This window comes from Rhinatrema bivittatum, chromosome 6 (assembly GCF_901001135.1).
Source record: "Rhinatrema bivittatum chromosome 6, aRhiBiv1.1, whole genome shotgun sequence".
Classification (NCBI taxonomy): domain Eukaryota; kingdom Metazoa; phylum Chordata; class Amphibia; order Gymnophiona; family Rhinatrematidae; genus Rhinatrema; species Rhinatrema bivittatum.
The window spans coordinates 39,188,421-39,206,845 of NC_042620.1; the positions used below are offsets into that span (position 1 = coordinate 39,188,421).

At 47.7% G+C, this 18,425-nt stretch overlaps 1 protein-coding gene across 1 annotated transcript in view; it reads right to left on the reverse strand.

Annotated features, from left to right (window-relative positions):
• The window catches only part of CFAP221 (cilia and flagella associated protein 221), a 269,346-nt gene that overhangs the window by 237,361 nt on the left and 13,560 nt on the right, over positions 1-18,425 (reverse strand).

The window sequence follows — 18,425 nt, forward strand, 5'->3', positions numbered from 1 at the left end:
GGGTTAGAGTAATAGAAACATGCAATATGTCTGAAAGCCACACAGCCAGTCCCTGCCAAAACTGGGAAACAGCAGCACACTCCCACCACATATGATAAAAGGAACCTCGCTCCCCACAACCCCTCCAGCACCGATCCGAGGCCGTGGAATAAATTTTATGGAGTTTAGCGGGGGTATAATGCCACCGATAAAGGAGTTTGAAACTATTTTCCAAGTAGGAGGCTGAGATAAGACCCTTACACCCCACTGTAAAGATAGTGTCCCAAAAGTCGTCACCCTGCGGGGACCCCAGATCAGCCTCCCAGGCGGACAGGTATGTTGGGCGCGTTCCCATACCCTGAAGGAGCAGCTTATAAATTTTGGACATTAAGTGCTGTACTTTGTCAGCCGCTCGGCAGAAATTCTCAAAGAGACCAATTGGCTGGAGTAAATCCCGGGAAATATGGGTCGCTCTTGCGTAACTCATTAGTTGGAGGTAGCGATAGAAATCCCCCTGAGGTAAGTCATGCCGGGCCTGGAGAGTGGAGAACGTCACCCACGAGGAGTGCTCCCAGAAGTGACTATAATTATAAAGACCCTTAGCCAACCAATCTGCAAAGACCTGCGGAGCTGTACCCCCCAAGAATGACCCAGAGTGAAAGGGGGAAAAAAGGACCGACCCCACCTTGGACCCCACCACCTGAGGCTTCCATTTATACCAAAGGTGTAAGGTACACTGAATCGTGTCCGGTAGGCCTTCCAATTTGGGCCCAGAGCTAGGAGGTTGCCAGAGGATATTAGTCAGCAGGTGTGGCCCGATAAGTTCCTGCTCCAGAATTGCCCAAGGTTTGCGGGCGGTGGTTCTGTGCCAATCAACAACAGCTCGTAATTGAGCCGCAACATAATACCGTAATAAGTTAGGCACTGCAAGGCCCCCCCGCACCCGAGGTTGAAACAATACTTTCTGGGCCACCCTGGGGTGCTTCCCCTGCCACAGGAATTTCATAATCCTGCGTTGCCACTTGAGAAGCAGTGCAGTTGGTATGACGCAAGGAATGGTCTGGAAAAGGTATCCAATCCGGGGCAGGATGTTCATTTTAAAAGTAGCAATTCGTCCCAGCCACGAAATGTGGTATCGATTCCACTCCTCCATTTCCCTGTACAATTTAGCGAGAAGAGGTGGATAGTTAAGCCTAAAAACATCAGAATGAGCCCCTATAAATATACCTAGGTATTTAATTTTCTCCTTTGCCCATTTAAAAGCAAAACGGGCTTTCAGATCCCGTGCCTGGTCCTCCGGTAACGTAATATTAAGGATTTCAGTTTTGTCCCAATTAATGGAGTAGCCAGACACTTGACTGAAGGTTTTAATAATCTCTACCACTGCTGGCAACGATTGCTGAGGGTCCGCAAGGGTCAGAATGACATCATCAGCAAACATCGCCAACTTGGAGGAATATGACCCCACACTAATGCCCATCACATCCCTCGACAACCGGATCCGTTGGGCCAAAGGTTCTATAAATAGGGCAAATAGTAATGGAGAGAGCGGGCAACCTTGGCGGGTGCCCCGCTCAACAATAAAGAACGGGGAATAGCCCCCATTTACCTTAATGCAGGCCCTCGGTTTATCATATAATTTCTGAATCCAGGTAATGAAAAAAGGCCCAAAACCCATGGTATGCAAGACTTGAAATAAAAAAGGCCAGTGAACCAAATCAAAGGCCTTTTCCGCATCCATAGCCATAAAAAGAAAGGGGATATGATGGCGCTTAACCCACCAGAGGGAATCCAACAACTTCCGCACATTATCGGACGCCATGCGACCAGGGATAAAACCGGCCTGATCCGGGTGAATGAGTTGTGCCACATAACCGTTAAGCCTGTTAGCCAGAATTTTAGCCAGAAGCTTGAGGTCTATGTTCAGCAATGAGATGGGCCTATAAGAGCCACACTTGGTAGGGTCCCGTCCCGGCTTTGCAATGATCGTTATACCCGCCACATTAGAATTAGGATTCAAAACCCCCTCGTGTCGCAAGGCATTAAACATGGCCGTAAGTGGGTTAAGTAAATCACCGGCAAAGCATTGATAAAACCGGGCAGTAAACCCATCCAGCCCCGGGGACTTGCCAGCCTTAAGTTGCTTAATGGCAAATAACACCTCAGATTCTGAGATATCCTTGTCTAGCGTATCCCTGGCGGACTCTGATAACTGGGATAAGGGAGTGTCCTGTAAAAAGGATTGTATGTCCCTGAACTCTATAGAGTGGTTATGGGAATACAGTGCAGAATAAAATTGTAAAAAGCAGTCACGGATCGCATCATTGGAGGTAAGTGGTGCACCATGAGCACCTACAATTTTAGTAATAGTGTTTTGTAAGCGTTTGGCTCTCAACTTATGCGCAAGCAACTTCCCCGCTTTATTGCCCCCTTCAAAGTATACTTGTTCCGTTTGCTCCAGCTCATGCGCAATTTTGGCCGCATCTAGCGCCCCAAGTTGCGATCGGTAGTCAGCTAAGGCCAAACGGAGCACTTCAGTGGGGGTTTGCTTGTGGTGCTGTTCTAAGTCCAATAATTTGGCAGTCAGGAGCGAACGTTCCCGCTGGGTCTCCTTTTTAACCCAAGAGGCCCGAGCTATAAAAGTCCCCCTAAGCACTGCCTTTAAACAGTCCCAGTAAGTGATGGGCGAGATGTCAGGGTGAAGGTTATGAGAACTGTAATCTGTAAGTACCCGCCGACATTGATCCACAAAGGAGTCACTGTCAAGTAAGCTATCGTTTAGGCGCCAAAAGCGTTGGCCTTTGTCATAATTAGGGAAAGTCAGCTCAGCCCACACCGGAGCATGATCGGACCACGTGATCGACTCTATAACCCCTTTGCGCACATTTTGGATCACTCCCCTATCCACAAAAACATAGTCTATCCTAGTGTATAGGTTATGGGGGTTCGAGAAAAAAAGTATAATCCCTCTGGGTGGAATGCAAAAAGCGCCACACATCTACCAGCTGAAAGTGGTCCAAAAAAGCAAGGAGGCTATTGCGGTCTCTTTTCAAAGTAGAACATCGCCCCCCCGAGGAATCAAGACCAGGGTCTAAGGGCAGATTGCAATCTCCCATCACCATCAAGTGACCCACTTTTTTCAAGAGGACCAGCTTCACCAGCGCATCATAAAATTTGGCTTGGTGAACATTGGGGGCATATACGTTAAGCAATGTATACGAGACCCCAGCAATATTAAGGACCAGCAATAAATATCTACCCAAAGGGTCAGCAACACTGTCAAGCAATTCAAAAGCAAAGTCCTTGTGAAATAGAATCCCCACACCTGCATATTTAGCAGCTTTAGAGCTAGCCGCCCAATACTGATGCGGGTAAAGGGCAGAGCTCATTAAATGCTCATAGCGCCGCTTTAAATGTGTCTCCTGGAGACAAGCAATCGCAATATCAGCACGCTGCAGATCTTTATATAGTAATTTACGCTTACGGTGCGTATTCAGTCCCTTAACATTAAAGGACTGTACCTTAAAGGTAGCCATCCGGACAAGTGATGGTGCATTTCAAGTGCCCCAGCGTATATAGAGCAGACAGAGATAAGAGCAGGAGAGGTCCCCCCATGAAACAAGAGACAACTAAACATAGTACCAAGCAGCACGTAGCCCTCAGTGAGCCGGGCAGTAAACAACAAGGCAATGCACTCCCAGAGAGGAGATCCCCACTATTCCCCATTCCCCCCCCTCCCCCCCTCCCAAAGGAACCACAATCATCTCTTGGGTCCCCCATCATCTAGGGGTGAGTGAAGACAGCGTCCCAGGTGCCGTCCCACCCGGCAGCATCAGCATATTATCAAACATATAACCAGTAACCAAACCCTCCACGTCCGGTGCGGCTTAACAAGAAACAGTGTCAAAGCCTTCAGAGCCAAAGCAGCCAGATCATGTAGGGGCTCTGTTCGCGATATCTGGATCCGGGGTGCGTCGCAGTCTCTTTCCCCCCTTTCCCATCCGCTGCCAGCGAGGTTCCTCCCTGCGGTCGGCACGTGGCGAGGAAGATGGCGGCAAATCCGTCACAGTATAGCCAAGGTCCTTCAAGATGCCCGCCGCTTCATGCACGGATTGTGCCTTGTGCGTTGTACCTTGCACAGTAAAGCTGAGGCCAAAGGGGAAGAGCCAGCGGTACCGGATGTTTTCTTTAATCAAAACAGCAGTAATAGGTTTCATAGCCTGGCGTTTCTTCATAGTAGTCGGGGAAACATCAGCATAGACTTGCACATCATGTCCCTGCAGCTGCACCTTCCCCCTCTGGCGCGCCAGGGCCAGGATCTTCTCTTTCACAGGGAAATCATGGAAGCAAGCGATCACATCCTTGGGTTGATTAGGAGCTCTCTGACCCTGGACCCTGTGAGCCCGTTCCAGCTTGACCACTAGAGACCCTCCAGAGCCTGCAGCATTTTGGTTTGCATCTTGCTGTAATAAATCAGTGCAAAGCTCTGTAATAACTTGCACACAGTTAGCAAAGTCAGAGGTCTCAGGAATGCCCCGAAAGCGCAGATTAGCCCTCCTATTCCTGTTTTCTAAATCTTCCAGTTTGGAGGAGAGTTGCTGAATTTCACTAGCCATTTCCTTATGGCTATTCTGCAGCGAGCTCATTTTATCTGCCTGAGATTCAGTGAGGGTTTCATACTCAAAAAGCCTCCTCCCCATTTCACACAGTTCCTCCTTCATTTCACCCACCGTTTCACGGATCTCAGATTTAAAAGAATTGAGATCGTGGCTGAGCTCCCCAAACCAAGCCTTAAACTCACCCCGAGTAGGGATTTCCGAATCGGGGAGTGCAGGTGCTGCAGCTGAGGCCTCAGAGATCGCTTCTCCCGTCACGGCGGCCATTTTGTTTTTTTCAGGAGAATTTTCCCGGGCCGATTTCTGGTAGGAAAACTTGCAAAAGTCGGGTTTGGGGGCCCGATTCGCCATCAGCAGCCTTCGGGGGTGAGCTTGGTGTTGGAGCCGCGTCAAAAGGTGGAGGGATGGCTACGATATTATCTGGATGCTATCCGGCATAGCCAGGAGCTCCAGGCTAGGCTGCCACTCGAGCCGCTGACGTCATCAGCCCAGCTTAACACTTTTTCATGGTGCTTATGAGGAACAACTGTCTTCCCTGGGGGGGACGGTCATAGTGGAGGCGAGGAGGACCCATGCAGGGTCTATGATGTGCCATAGTAGTTCAAAGGAATCCTCGGTCAAAAAGGAGTGAGAAAGAGCATCTGCTCAGACATTTTTGCTGTGGGCCTGTATATGAAATCGAAGCGGGTGAAGAAAAGTGCCCAATGGGCCTGTCGTGGGTTCAGACACTGTGCCTGGTGGAGGTGCTCAAGGTTTTTATGGTCAGTATAGATGGTGATACAGTGCTGAGCCCCTGCTAACCACTGGCACCATTCTTCCAATGCGAGTTTGATGGCCAGTAACTCCTTGTCACCAATTCTATAATTACACTCAGCTGGAGAAAATTTCTTAGAGAAAAAGGAGCAAGGATACAAGGTTCCAGAGGACGAACACTGGCTTAAGACAGCCCCCACTCCTTTGGAGGAGGCGTCTATTTCCACAATAAAAAGATGCTATGGATCTGGGTTACAGAGACAGGGTTCCTGGAGGAAAGCAGCCTTTAACTCTTGGAAAGCCATCATGGCCTCAGTCGGCTACAGTTTGTCACTGGCCCCCTTGCGGGTCAGCGCCGTGAGCAGAGCTACTAGCTTAGAGTAATTATTAATGAAGCTGCGATAGTAATTGGCGAAGCCAAGGAACCTCTGTAGGGCTCGCAATCTGCTAGGCTGAGGCCAATTCTTTATGCACTTGAGCTTCTCGGGGTCCATGTGAAATCCTTGTTTGGAGACTATATACCCCAGAAACGGGAGACTTTCTCTCTCAAATAGACATTTCTTGAGTTTAGCATAAAGCCGGTTGTCACGAAGACGTAGGAGAACTTGAGAGACATCTTGGTGATGGGTATCCAAATCCTTTGAGAAGACTAAGATGTCATCTAGATATATGACTATGCACTCATAGAGGAGATCTCTGAATATCTCATTCATCATATTTTGGAAGACAGCTGGTGCATTTCATAATCTGAACGGCATGACCAAACATTGATAATGGCCGTCCCTGGTGTTGAAAGCTGTTTTCCATTCATCTCCATATCGAATTCTGATTAAACTGTACGCCTCCCCAGAGATCCAATTTGGAGAAAATCTTGGCCCCTTGTAGGCAGTCAAATAACTCCGAAATCAGAGGCAAGGGGTAACGGTCCTTCCGGGTAATGGCGTTCAGCCCTCGATAATCTATGCATGGGTGGAGACTCCCATCCTTCGCTACAAAGAAAATCCCGGCACCTGCAGAGGAAGTGGAGCTGTGGATGAATCCTTTATCCAAGTTCTCCTTTATATATTCGGACATAGCCTTTGTCTCAGGTAGGGTCAAGGGGTAAACTCTACCCCGAGAAGGTTTGGTACCGGATAGCAGATCGATGGCGCAATCAAACTGCCTGTGAGGAGGTAAAATGTCAGCTTTCTTTTTAGAGAACACAACAGCAAATTGCACATATTGCCAGTGAAGTCCAGGTGGAACCTCGGTGGTAGTGAGACAAGGACGAGTTGCTAACTTCTCTAAACAAGTCGTCTGGCAATCAGGACCCTACTGGAACAGTTGAAGAGAAGTCCAATCGAACTGCAGAGAATGTTGCTGGAGCTAGGGTAATCCAAGAACCACAAGATGAATAAATTTGTTGAGAACATGGAATGCTAGGTGTTCCACATGAAGAGATCCGGTGCAAACCTTCAAGGGAGCAGTAATATGCGTGACTCTCCCTAGGAGAGGATCTCCTTGGATGAGAGACTCAGAGGAACTAGGCAGATGTCCATGGGAATATGGAGGTGTTCCACTAGGGCCATCATGAGGAAATTTCTACCTGTCCCAGAATCTGTTAGGGCTAGCATGTTGAATTCTTGGGTGCCCACATAAAGCGTGACTGAGAATGTTAATGGGGAAACTGGAGAGGTGAGACCTAGGAACAGTCCCCCGGTCCTAGTCCCTGGAGTTTATCGGCCTTACTGGGCATCGAGCTATTATGTGACAGGCCACACCACAGTATAGATAAAGTACGGCCTGGCAGGGGGCACTGTTGAGCGATCGATGAGGGCGGTCGCGTAGCGGCAGAGCTCCGTTCCCCCGGCAGCCCCTTTCCCGCCGAAATCAGCGCAAACGGCCCGACTTTCTGCTACAAACAGTACCTAGCCGTACCCGACTCTCCTGACCAGCTGGACCCGATGGCCACGAAACGCAGAACCGCCGATTTGCGGCAATATTCGTATGGCAAGCTGGCTCCTGACCCCGACCAAGATGGCGGCTCCGACGGGGAAATCGCTGCAGGAAACGGTGAGGACAGCATGGCGTCCCCTGAAACCCACGCGGCTACCCCAGCTACCCCGGAGGGAACCCCTCTCACTCGGGAAGAGGCACGCCAATGGTTCATTGAACTGTGAGGTGATATGAAGCAGCACAAGCGGGAGATTATGGAGTCGGTGGCAGAAGTTAAAGAAGGCCTAGCAGCCCTGGGGAACCGGGCAGATGAAATTGAAAACAGGGTGGATTCTCACGGGGAGGCCCTGAATACTTTACATTCTCAAGGATTACAATATAGAGCTGATCTCCTTGCCCTTCAGGAGAAAATTGAGGACTTAGAAAATCGGAACCGGCGCAACAATTTACGCATCAGGGGAGTGCCGGATACCCAGGACTTCGCTGATGTCACTGTGGTGGCTCAACAAATTTGTCTTCATATTCTCTCCGCGTGTCAGGGCAACACACCTGACCCAGTGCCTGCCCCCTCGGACATCTCCTTGGACCGTGCACATAGGGCTTTGGGGCAGCGCCGTGACAAGCAGCCACGGGATTTGGTCATTTGCTTCCATAATTTTCAACTTAAGGAGAGAATATACTCGGCCTCCCGCTCCATGAAGGAGATAACTTGGAAAAATCAGACCATCACCATCTTTCAAGATTTAGCCCCTGTTACACTGCAAAAGCGGTACGAGCTTAGAGAGGTGACCTTGGCTCTCAGGGGACAGAGTATCAGATATCGCTGGACATTCCCCTTTGGACTTTTGTTTCAGGCTCAGGGGGTGACTTACAGGATTAAAAATAAAGCGGAAGCGCTGGAGGCATTTACTAAAGCGCACATCCCTGCGACGTTTCAAGTGCCCAAGATGGCGTCCCCGCCGGAAAGCCTGGATACAGCTCCTCGCTGGCAAAGGGCGGACAAAGGCGGGAAGCGACTTCGAAGACAGTCTGATATTCGACGTTCGCCACCGAAAGACCAAGGTTGAGCTATCTCGATTGGAGACTTTCTCTATCTGGACTGATTGTTCTGGAGCAGGTTTGGTTCATTCTGTGACACTGCGGGTTCCTGCTACTTTTTGACTACATGGCGGGGGACTGTGGACGACACGGTGCCCTCTGCGCTGGGTTTTTTCAGCTATTTTTCAGCTATTTTATGTTGTTTGTTACGGTTATAGGCCGTTTTTGAGTTTATCTGTTCATGTTAAGCTGGTTGGCGGGGGGGGGGGGTGTAAGCTGGTGACTGCCGGAAGTCGGGTGTATACGGCCTCCATTTTATGTATCCCAAGGTGGCTTGGAGGGATACAGTTGGATTGATGGGGAATACACTGGGACACATTCTGGGAAACACATGCGTTTTTGCTATCTCGGGATCGGGGGAACTGATTGGGGGATTATTGCGTTTCGTGGGCCACATGGTAAGGGAAGGGATTGTTTCGCCATTATTCTGGATGCGATCAGCACTTCTTATGAGATATGGCTACTAAAATTTTATCACTCAATGTGAAGGGACTAAACACTCCAAGGAAACGCTTGCTGCTCCTTAAGGAGCTTCAGCGGCAGGGGGCGGGCATAGCATTTATTCAAGAGACGCATGTCAGGAAACATCATGAAAGGCTTTTGGCCTTTCCTCAATTCCCTACTTGTCACTGGGCAGCCAGCTCTAAGGAGCGGAAATATGCTGGAGTGGGCGTACTAATCTCATCGGCCTGTGTTCATGAGGAATTGTTCAAACTGATAGATCCTAAGGGCAGATATATTTTTCTGAAAATCCGGGTGGGCAACAGTATCATTTCCCTGCTTAACGTTTATTTTCCACATACAGATCAGGTGGCCTTTTTGACTCATCTTAATGAACTATTGCTGCAGCACTTGGAGGGGGATTTAGTGCTGGGAGGGGACTTTAATGCTACTTTAACGCCCTCGCTGGACCACAGTACAGGAACCAGCGCAGCTCTTGGTTTTCGGTCCAAGTGGTGCAGTTTCCTTACTGAATGGGGTATGTTGGACATATGGCGGCAGCGGTACCCACACTCTAGATCCTACTCTTTCTACTCTCCCCCACATGGCACATACTCTCGGATAGACTATTTTTTTGTCTCTAAGCAAATGCAAAACAGGGTACGGAAAACAGAGATTGAGCCCATTACATGGTCTGACCATGCCCCAATATGGTTCGCAGTTGATCTACAGGACGTTGCCCCTGGGTATAGGCCCTGGAGACTTAATGAGGGCTTACTTAAAGACCGGGATTTTGTGACCAAGATGGAGTCGCACATGAAACTCTTTTTTCAGGAAAATATGACAGAGGATGTGAATCCCTTAACGGTCTGGGAATGCTCTAAAGCGGTGATGCGGGGACTCTTTCTCTCCCAAGCTGCCTATTGCAATAAGACCCGGGAGGCTAATAGGCTTAGTTTACTCACTAAGTTGGGGGTCCTGACCAAGCAGCATAGTACCACCTCCTCGACCTCTGTTTATCGCCAAATCCTACAGATTAAGGGACAGCTTAGGTCCCTGGATGACGAGGTTGTTAGCCACCATATGCTTTTGTTAAGGCAGAAATTTTTCGAGGGTGGCAATAAAGCAGGGCGCTATTTGGCACAAAAATTAAGGGCCAAGAGGGCACAGGCGACTATCGCCAAGTTAGTTACCCCGGGGGGTTCTCCCACTACAACGTCGGAGGGTATACGGCAGGCTTTTACCAATTTTTACGCCCATCTTTATTCCTCTGATGGTACGATCACTGATGCTGCCATTACCGACTACCTGCATTCAGTGCACTTACCTTCCTTGACTGACTCACAGAGGGCTTTTCTAGACAAGCCTATCGAGACTGCAGAAGTGCTTCTAGCTATTAAACACCTAAAGCCCGGTAAGGCCCCGGGTCTAGACGGCTTTACAGGAGGTTATTATCGCAAATTTGCGCATCTTTTGGCGGGACCTTTAACGGACTCGTTCAACTCTCTTTTGCAGGGGACCAATATTGGACGGGACGCTAACACTGCCGGCATCACAGTGCTACCAAAGCCGGGGCGTGACCCCACACAATGTGCCTCGTTTCGGCCTATCTCCTTAATTAACATAGACCTTAAAATTCTAGCGCGAGTCCTGGCCGCTCGTCTTAATGGAGTTTTGCCAATTTTGGTACATAATGACCAGGTGGGTTTCGTCCCGGGGCGGTTGGCGGCGGACAATGTCCGGCGGATCATTGATATTATTGATTGGGTACATGCCGAGAGAATGCCAGCTATCCTTCTCTCCCTAGATGCGGAGAAGGCATTTGATCTAGTGCACTGGCCTTTCCTCTTTCAGACACTAAACACCATGTCCTTTGGCCCTTCTTTTCTGACTTGGTTGGAAAAATTGTACAACCATCCTCTGGCGCGAGTCAAGGCCAATGGCAGCTATGGCATGCCGTTTGAGATCCAACGTGGAACCAGACAGGGATGCCCTTTGTCCCCCTTATTATTTGCCCTCTTTCTTGAACCCTTTACAACGACCATCCGAACCTCGCGGGGAGTGGTGGGAGTGCGGAAGGGGGAACATCATTTTAAGATATCCCTCTTCGCAGATGACGTGATGTTCACTATCACAGACCCAGGGTCCTCCTTGCCGCAGATCATGTCCGAACTACAGCGCTTTACCTCTGTGTCCGGTATGAAGGTTAATTATGACAAATCGGAGATTCTTAATCTCACTATGCCGCCCTCGGAGGTACAGACTCTGGGGCGCCAATTCCCCTTTAAATGGGCTACCTCGTCCCTTAAATATCTGGGAGTCCGACTAGGCTCTACAACTAGTCAGCTGTATAAGCTAAATTATGATCCACTAGTGCAAACTATCCGTAAAGATTTAAATAACTGGCAGCATCAGATGCATTCCTGGCTGGGTCGTCTCGCTATATTCAAGATGAATATCCTGCCCAGATTTTTATATTTTTTCACCACGATACCAATTTTTTTGCCTAACTCCATATTGAAGAAATGGCAGCAGATGTTATGCAGTTACATCTGGCGCAAGCGGCCTCCACGGGTGGCCAGGGCAACGTTATATCGACCTAAATCTCAGGGGGGTGTTCAGTTACCTCATTTATTGTGGTATTATTTGGCGGCGCAGCTTCGAGCTTTGGTGGCACTCCATCGCACCACTGACATCCCGCAATGGGTACTGCTAGAACAGGCATTGGTGGGGATGGTTCCCTTATCGGCTCTCCCCTGGCAACCCCCTTTGACTGGGGGATATATTCAATACACGCCATTTGCTCTTCGCACCACCCTTAGGGTGTGGCTTCACTGGAAAGCTAAGTTGGTGGGACCAGAGCGATATTTCACCATGACTCACCTTAACACTAATACGGTTTATTCCATTCATGACACTTCCGTGACTATGAAAAGCTGGGTGTCCGCCGGCATTACAAAACTGGTACATGTACAGCGTCAGGGGACACTGTGCACTCTAGACCAATTACGTACCCAACGGGTGTCGAGTGGTGGGGATTTTTTGCATTACGCCAAATTATACCACTTTGTTAAGCGTGGATTGAGGGGGGGTACTCTCAAATTGACAGGTACTTTGTTCGAAAATTACTGTAAATATGCTTCCTCCATTAGAGGTGTCATCTCCAAGATCTATGGCCTTTTCAACGGGCTGTTGACAGATACCCCACGCCATCGCTTGTTATGGGAACAGGATCTTCCCTGTCACCTGGATGACACTGACTGGGATTCTATTTACTCCCTGGCTCACAAATGCTCGGTGTCGGCCAGTTTACAGGAAAACTGTTATAAATTAATTTACCGCTGGCATTATACCCCAGAGCGTCTTCATAAGTTTAAACCAGCACTATCCAACCAATGTTGGCGGGGCTGTGGTCACCTTGGTACCTACTACCATATCTGGTGGGAGTGCCCTAAGGTGGCGTTAGTATGGCGGGCAGTATTGGATTGGCTCTCAGCCCTGGTCCTCGCCCCGGTGTGCGCTGAACCACAGCACGTACTGCTCGGCCTGCCCTTACTCGATCATAAAAAAGACACACAGAAATTTTTGTTACAAGTCTTTATTGCTGCACGTACAGAGATAGCTTTCCACTGGAAGGAGGCCAATACCCCCAGCTTAGCTAAAATTCAATATAGACTTCACACATACTACCAACTTAGTAGACTCACTGCGGTGTGTAGAGACCGGTTGGCGGCGTTTGAAAGAATGTGGGGCTCCTACATCAAGTGGTTAGAACTCCAGAATGTCTCCCCCTAAACGGATGTCACCATTATTGTTGGTTTTGCCCTGGATTGCTCCATCCTTGCTACATACTTTTATTACTGGTCCCTGCTGGGATGTCCCCCACTATATCCCTTTACATCCTTTCCTTTGAGCCCTTTCCTCCCTTGCCTTGTCCCCTTGCTATTTGGTGGTCTCACTACGTTTTATCTCCCTGGCGAGATTCTTGCATAAATTTTTTTTTTTTTTTTTCTTTCCCTGATGGATATATATTACCAGTGTATGGGGGGGTGGGGGGTGGGCTGACGGGGCTGGGGTGAATGTATAAATGGAAAGTTCGGTCACTATTGGCTATGACTGTCTTGTTTCACCTTGAGGTGGATGGTTACTAATACGGTACATTTTTTGTTTTTGACTTCCGTATTTATTCATGTTTTTTCTGTGCTAATGTTATGTATCCATGTTTTGCATTGACTGATAATAAACTCTTTAAATACAAAAAAAAAAAAAAAAGTACGGCCTGGCAGCGCCGAAGGTGTTCCTCCAGAGTCATCCTCCAGGATCCTCCCTGCCTCTGTCAGGGTTCTGGAGGCAGGGAGGATCCTGGAGGAGAGTGATGCCAAGGGCGATTGGCAATGGCTGTGCACCACCTAGAGTGTTGTAGTTCTCAAGACCGTTCCTGTAGGTGATGGTCAATCCTACCGTATAAGGGAATCTAAAGAGACCAGGAACTTCCAAGCTGCAAGTTCATCCTTGGTTCGGGATGCCAAACCATCTAGGAAGATGGAGCGAAGGCAATCCTCTCCTCTATGGAATTCCATGGCCAGGGTCTGGATTAGATAGTGGAGTTGGAGAGAGAATGGCTACTGTGGCAGATGTGGAGGAGCTCAGAACCGGAAGCGGCCAGGCGACCCAGGTCATCAAACATGGTCTTGAAGAGTTCCAAAAACCGAGGAAGGCTTCAAAGAATAGGACTGTAGTGCTCCCACAGGGGAGAAGCCCAGGCGAGGGCAGGCGCTGAGATGCTCCAAAGAGGCCACAAGAGCTTCCAGAAACCGTTGCTGTTCCTGAATTTTCTGGGCCAGGCCTGGAAGCCTGAAAGCCTGGGCCAGGCCTGGAAGCCTCTGCCGGATCCTTTACCTTGGCAATCTGTTATGCTGGTGGACCCCTGGACCGAGGGGGAGTTGACGCTACCTGTGGGGAGGAGCCCCATAGGTTCCCACCTTTGGTAAGTGAGGCTGGTGGAAAACAGAGTCCCTGTTTTCCACCAGCCTGGAGCTTCACCACTACCAGCCCACGTTCCCCTTAGGTTGAGTCCTCAAGTGCCAGGGCTGGCTGGACTAACGTGGGGCTTCTGCGGAGATGGATTTCCAGGTGGAAGAAGAGACACCGTGGTGCAAGCTGAAGTCAGGAATAGGCAATTAAGCTCAAGGTCAAGTTCCAGGCAAGGGTCGAGGCTGGCAGTATAGCTTGTGGTCAAGGTCCAGTCCAAAGTCAAACCAAGATCAGTCTGAGGAACGAAGGATGGAGACGAGGAACATGGGAGGAAGGAACTCTGGAACTCAGGAATGGCAATCCACTTCTCAGGAGTGAGGAGACCTATTGCCAAGGCATTAGCTGAAAGCAGAGACCAGCCTTAAATAGTCCCTAGGCGGTGATGTCATCAGGGAGGGTCGTGGGCATTTTCCCATCGTGGGTCCTTTAAATAAAGAAGAGAGGCATCCATGCACCTAGGAGGATGCCAGGTGCAGAAGGAATTTAGCGGCGTTCCAGCTGCAAAGAAGCAGAGGTCAGCAGCGTCGGGCTGGCGGCTTGGGGCTGTGAAGAAAAGCAGCAGTGTCAGCGGTAGCTCCTCGCCACTATCAGAAAGCCTGGGGCTGGTCCAACTGCCATAGTGCTGTGTTGGGTAGGTGAGACCGGCCGCGGGTTCCTGCAGCCGGCAAGCATAATAGAATCATATCTGAGTACAGAGAGCGAATGTGATATAAGTGGCTGAAATGATATAATTTCTCCTAAATTTCCAAGGAAGTAGCTAATTAGCATAATAAATAATTGTAATTACTAACTGATTATTATAGGTAAGTATTGCAAGGGAATAGAGTCACTTAGAGGTTGAAATTCAAAAGGATTTGTCCAACTAAGTTTGATCATAGCTACACAATCCTTGAATTTTAAACTCTCACCCCACTGACTAGCTATGTTTTAATTGAGTAAGTCACTACCTGGCTAAGTTAGATAAAAAAGAGGCAGGCCGGAGCATTCAGGGGACAAGGATTAAACTTACCCGGCTAGTACTGACATTCAGCACTAGCTGGGTAAAGTTATTTCAGCTAACTGTTGCCATAAAAAGCAGGTCTAAAGTTAGCCAGATAACCAAAAATAAAACAAAAACAACACAACTAGCATGCCAACTGGGTATGATCTACACTCCTCCCCCCTTGAACTCCCAAAAGTGGCTGCCTGGGCTGAATACTGAGTGCCATAGAGCTAACAGCTCCTGGAACATTAGGGTTAATATATTCACTTCACACCAGGTGAAAAAGCCAATGATTGTTCCCTTCACTGATGGTTAGCCAGTTAAAGTTACTCAGCTCTATGGCACTCTGGGCCTTTGGGAGTTTGGGAGGGGGGATTGGACTAATATCTTGTTTAAGGTAGGAGAAGGAGGGGATTGGTACCCGCTCAGCATATGAGGCTTTTTCCCCCCAATATTCAAAATCCCAGTGAGCAGCAAAATTACCTAGATAACTTTACCTGAGTGTATTCAATGGGAAGTCCCACTGAAGAATGACCTCTAAGCTTTTAGCTCATAAACACAAAATAGGAGAAAAGCCTTTAATCTTACAAAATAAAACAAGCAAAACAAAAACCCTAAAACACAAAGAGCCCAATATTCAGTACAGCAGTTGGTGAACAAGTTATCCAGCTGAAGTTGGCCGGATAACTTGTCCTGTATATTCCGCGGGATAAACATCCCATTAAATATACTATCCAAAAGTTAGTCGGCTACATATAGCGGGATAACATTAACCCTAGCCAGCCAGTGGCAATCCTTTAAAAAAAAACCCACACAACCACAGACCTCCCAGCCTGATTCACACCCCCCACCACAAAAGTCCGATTCCCCCCCCCCCCCCCGCCATTGACTGTGGGAAAGTATTTTAAACAGTTATTTCGTTTACATGAAGAACTTTGTACCGAGATAGAAAGTAGTGGAGCAGAGAATCACTAATAGTACCAGTGTAATTATTTGATATAAGGTCTATAAGTTCTGAGAATGTGTATGCCATTTTTCGTAGTCTGCTTGTAACAAAAAACAAGTCATGAGATTAGATATATTATAGAGCAGATACTCAGAAGGCTAACTGTGCAGATAGCAGGAAAAACAGGACAGTGGCCACTTGGCCACTCCTAACTATTTGTTGATAGTTAATGTGGCTTTCAATGCATACTTCACTTTCAATGCATATCCAGCATAGCTCTCTGCTTCAACGGCAGGGGAGAAGAAAAACTAATACTTCACGCATATCCAGCATAGCTCTCTGCTTCAACGGCAGGGGAGAAGTAAAACTAATACTTCACGCATATCTAGCATAGCTCTCTACTTCAACGGCAGGGGAGAAGAAAAACAACCAATAAGGGCTGAATAACATAGTCTGGGTAAACAAATATGTATGGGTGTAGCTTGCTTGTTGCGGCGGTTACTACCCCTAACTAATCAAGCTTGATATTTCACTTGGATGCAGCTCCATCACTGCTCTCTGCATTAATGGTGGGGGTGAAAGGGAAATAGAACCAAGGGTTGCTAAGAGCCAAGAGAAACAGATAAGTATGAAAGGAAAGAAGTGTGAAGCTTGCTGGGCAGACTGGATGGGCCGATTGGTCTTCTTCTGCCGTCATTTCTATGTTTCTATGTTTAACTGTTTCCTGATATTTATTTATTTATTTATTTAACAGCTTTTCTATACCGACATTAAAATACACATCATGTCGGTTTACATAATAACAAAAGGTGGAAATTACATATAACAGGGAAGGGGGGGACGACAACTGAGAGAGGTTCAAAACAGCGAACCAAAAAACTAAGTGAAAGGAGAGAAGCAGGAAAAAAGGTAACATTTTTAACAAAATTGGGAAGTATACAGGTTATAATAGGGTATTTGATTTACAAAATTTACAAATGGAGCTGAAAAGATTGCTTGGTCTAGGGGGATGGCTTACAAGATTAAATAGGGTTTAGCAGGGTAAGGAGATTTAAAGGAAGAGTAGGTTGCCGGGGGGGGGGGGGGGGGGGAGAGGGCAGGGAATAGGTCAGATGAATCAATCTGGAAAGGCCTGGTGAAACAGCCAGGTCTTTAGCAGTTTTCGGAATTTATGTGGGCATTGTTCCAGGCGAAGGTAGGGAGGAAGAGAGTTCCAAAGGGTGGGGCCTGCGATGGAGAGGGCACGGGTCCCTGTTGCTGAGAGACGGGCTTTCTTGAGTGAGGGGACTTGGAGGGTGCATTTGAGGTTCGTTCTGGTGGGGCGGGCAGATTGGGTGGATTGGATTGTGGATTGTGATATGATAAGGGCAGACAGTTGGGGGCCTAAGAATACATGGCAGTAGCCCAGAGAAAAACTGAAACTAGGACAAAGGTCAATAGAGAAAGAACAGATCAGAGGAAAAGCTTGGTTAATGTGCCTGATGAACTGTTCCTAGTTTCCAATGTTGTGTTTCCATTTTTTAAAGATATATCAGACTCACACTGGAACCTGTGAAGGGGAAGTATCTTTGAATATATTCTTTAATGCAAACTCTAATCTTATATGCTTTTATTTAGCTTATTCTCAGACTTATAAGTAAAACTTCTGTACTTATAAGTAAGTGTGCTGTGTATTCCATGACAAAATAATCATCAATTTTACTACCCACTACACTGACCAAGACCCCCTCCAACTCCCTGAAATTTAAAAATAAATCAGATATTGGAGGCAGCCTTGACTGGCTCTCCAGCCCTCCCCATCCCTCTCTGCTAAATACACCAATAAACAATACCTCCTCGGTCTCCATAAATCCCATGCCACCAACCTCACCTCAGAGCCTTCCCACCCTCCCAGTCCCTGAATCAGGGCCTCCTTTTTAAACCTGGCATTGCAATTCTCTGAGATCCCGGGCACTTCCAGCATTACCGTGTTAATAGCACTGGAAGCATTATGGAAGAGCATGTGCACTTTTACTTGCAAACAAGGTAGGTAATTTTCCTATAGCCCTTTTCCCTGGGGAAGTAGACATTGACACAGGTAAATGGCTTTTGAAAATGGCCCTCTTTGAAGGTAACTTTAACAGCCCACATAGTGTTGAAATTTTTGGACACTATGTACCTGTAAACTTTAGCCTGGATGATTTTTAAAAGGTGATTTACTTACGTAAACCAGGTTTTATGCACACATATGCTTTAGAAAATCAACCCCTGTAAATCCACTTTAAAGCTGTTATGGCAGCAGGTAATTTCAAAGAAGTCCCCTGGCTCATTTGTAGGTAAGCAAAAGACAGCTGGAAGGGATGGCAACAAAAGTTTAGAAATGAAATAAAATAAAGACTGGCAATCACATTCCAGGGGTTGGAGATATGCAAACCGGATGAATTCCAAAAGCATTAAGAAATGTCACACGATATACAGTGATGCAGGTGACATGAGAGCCAGGTGTACACATCAATGTTCCCTGTAAACTGGATGCATGTACATTGGTCGTGATATAAGAAAAGGATAACAGAACAGTGTTTCAAAGAACATGCCACACAAATCTATACACTACATTGTACATGAGAACCTCTCTTGTGTACACAACCTTCAAAACATTAGA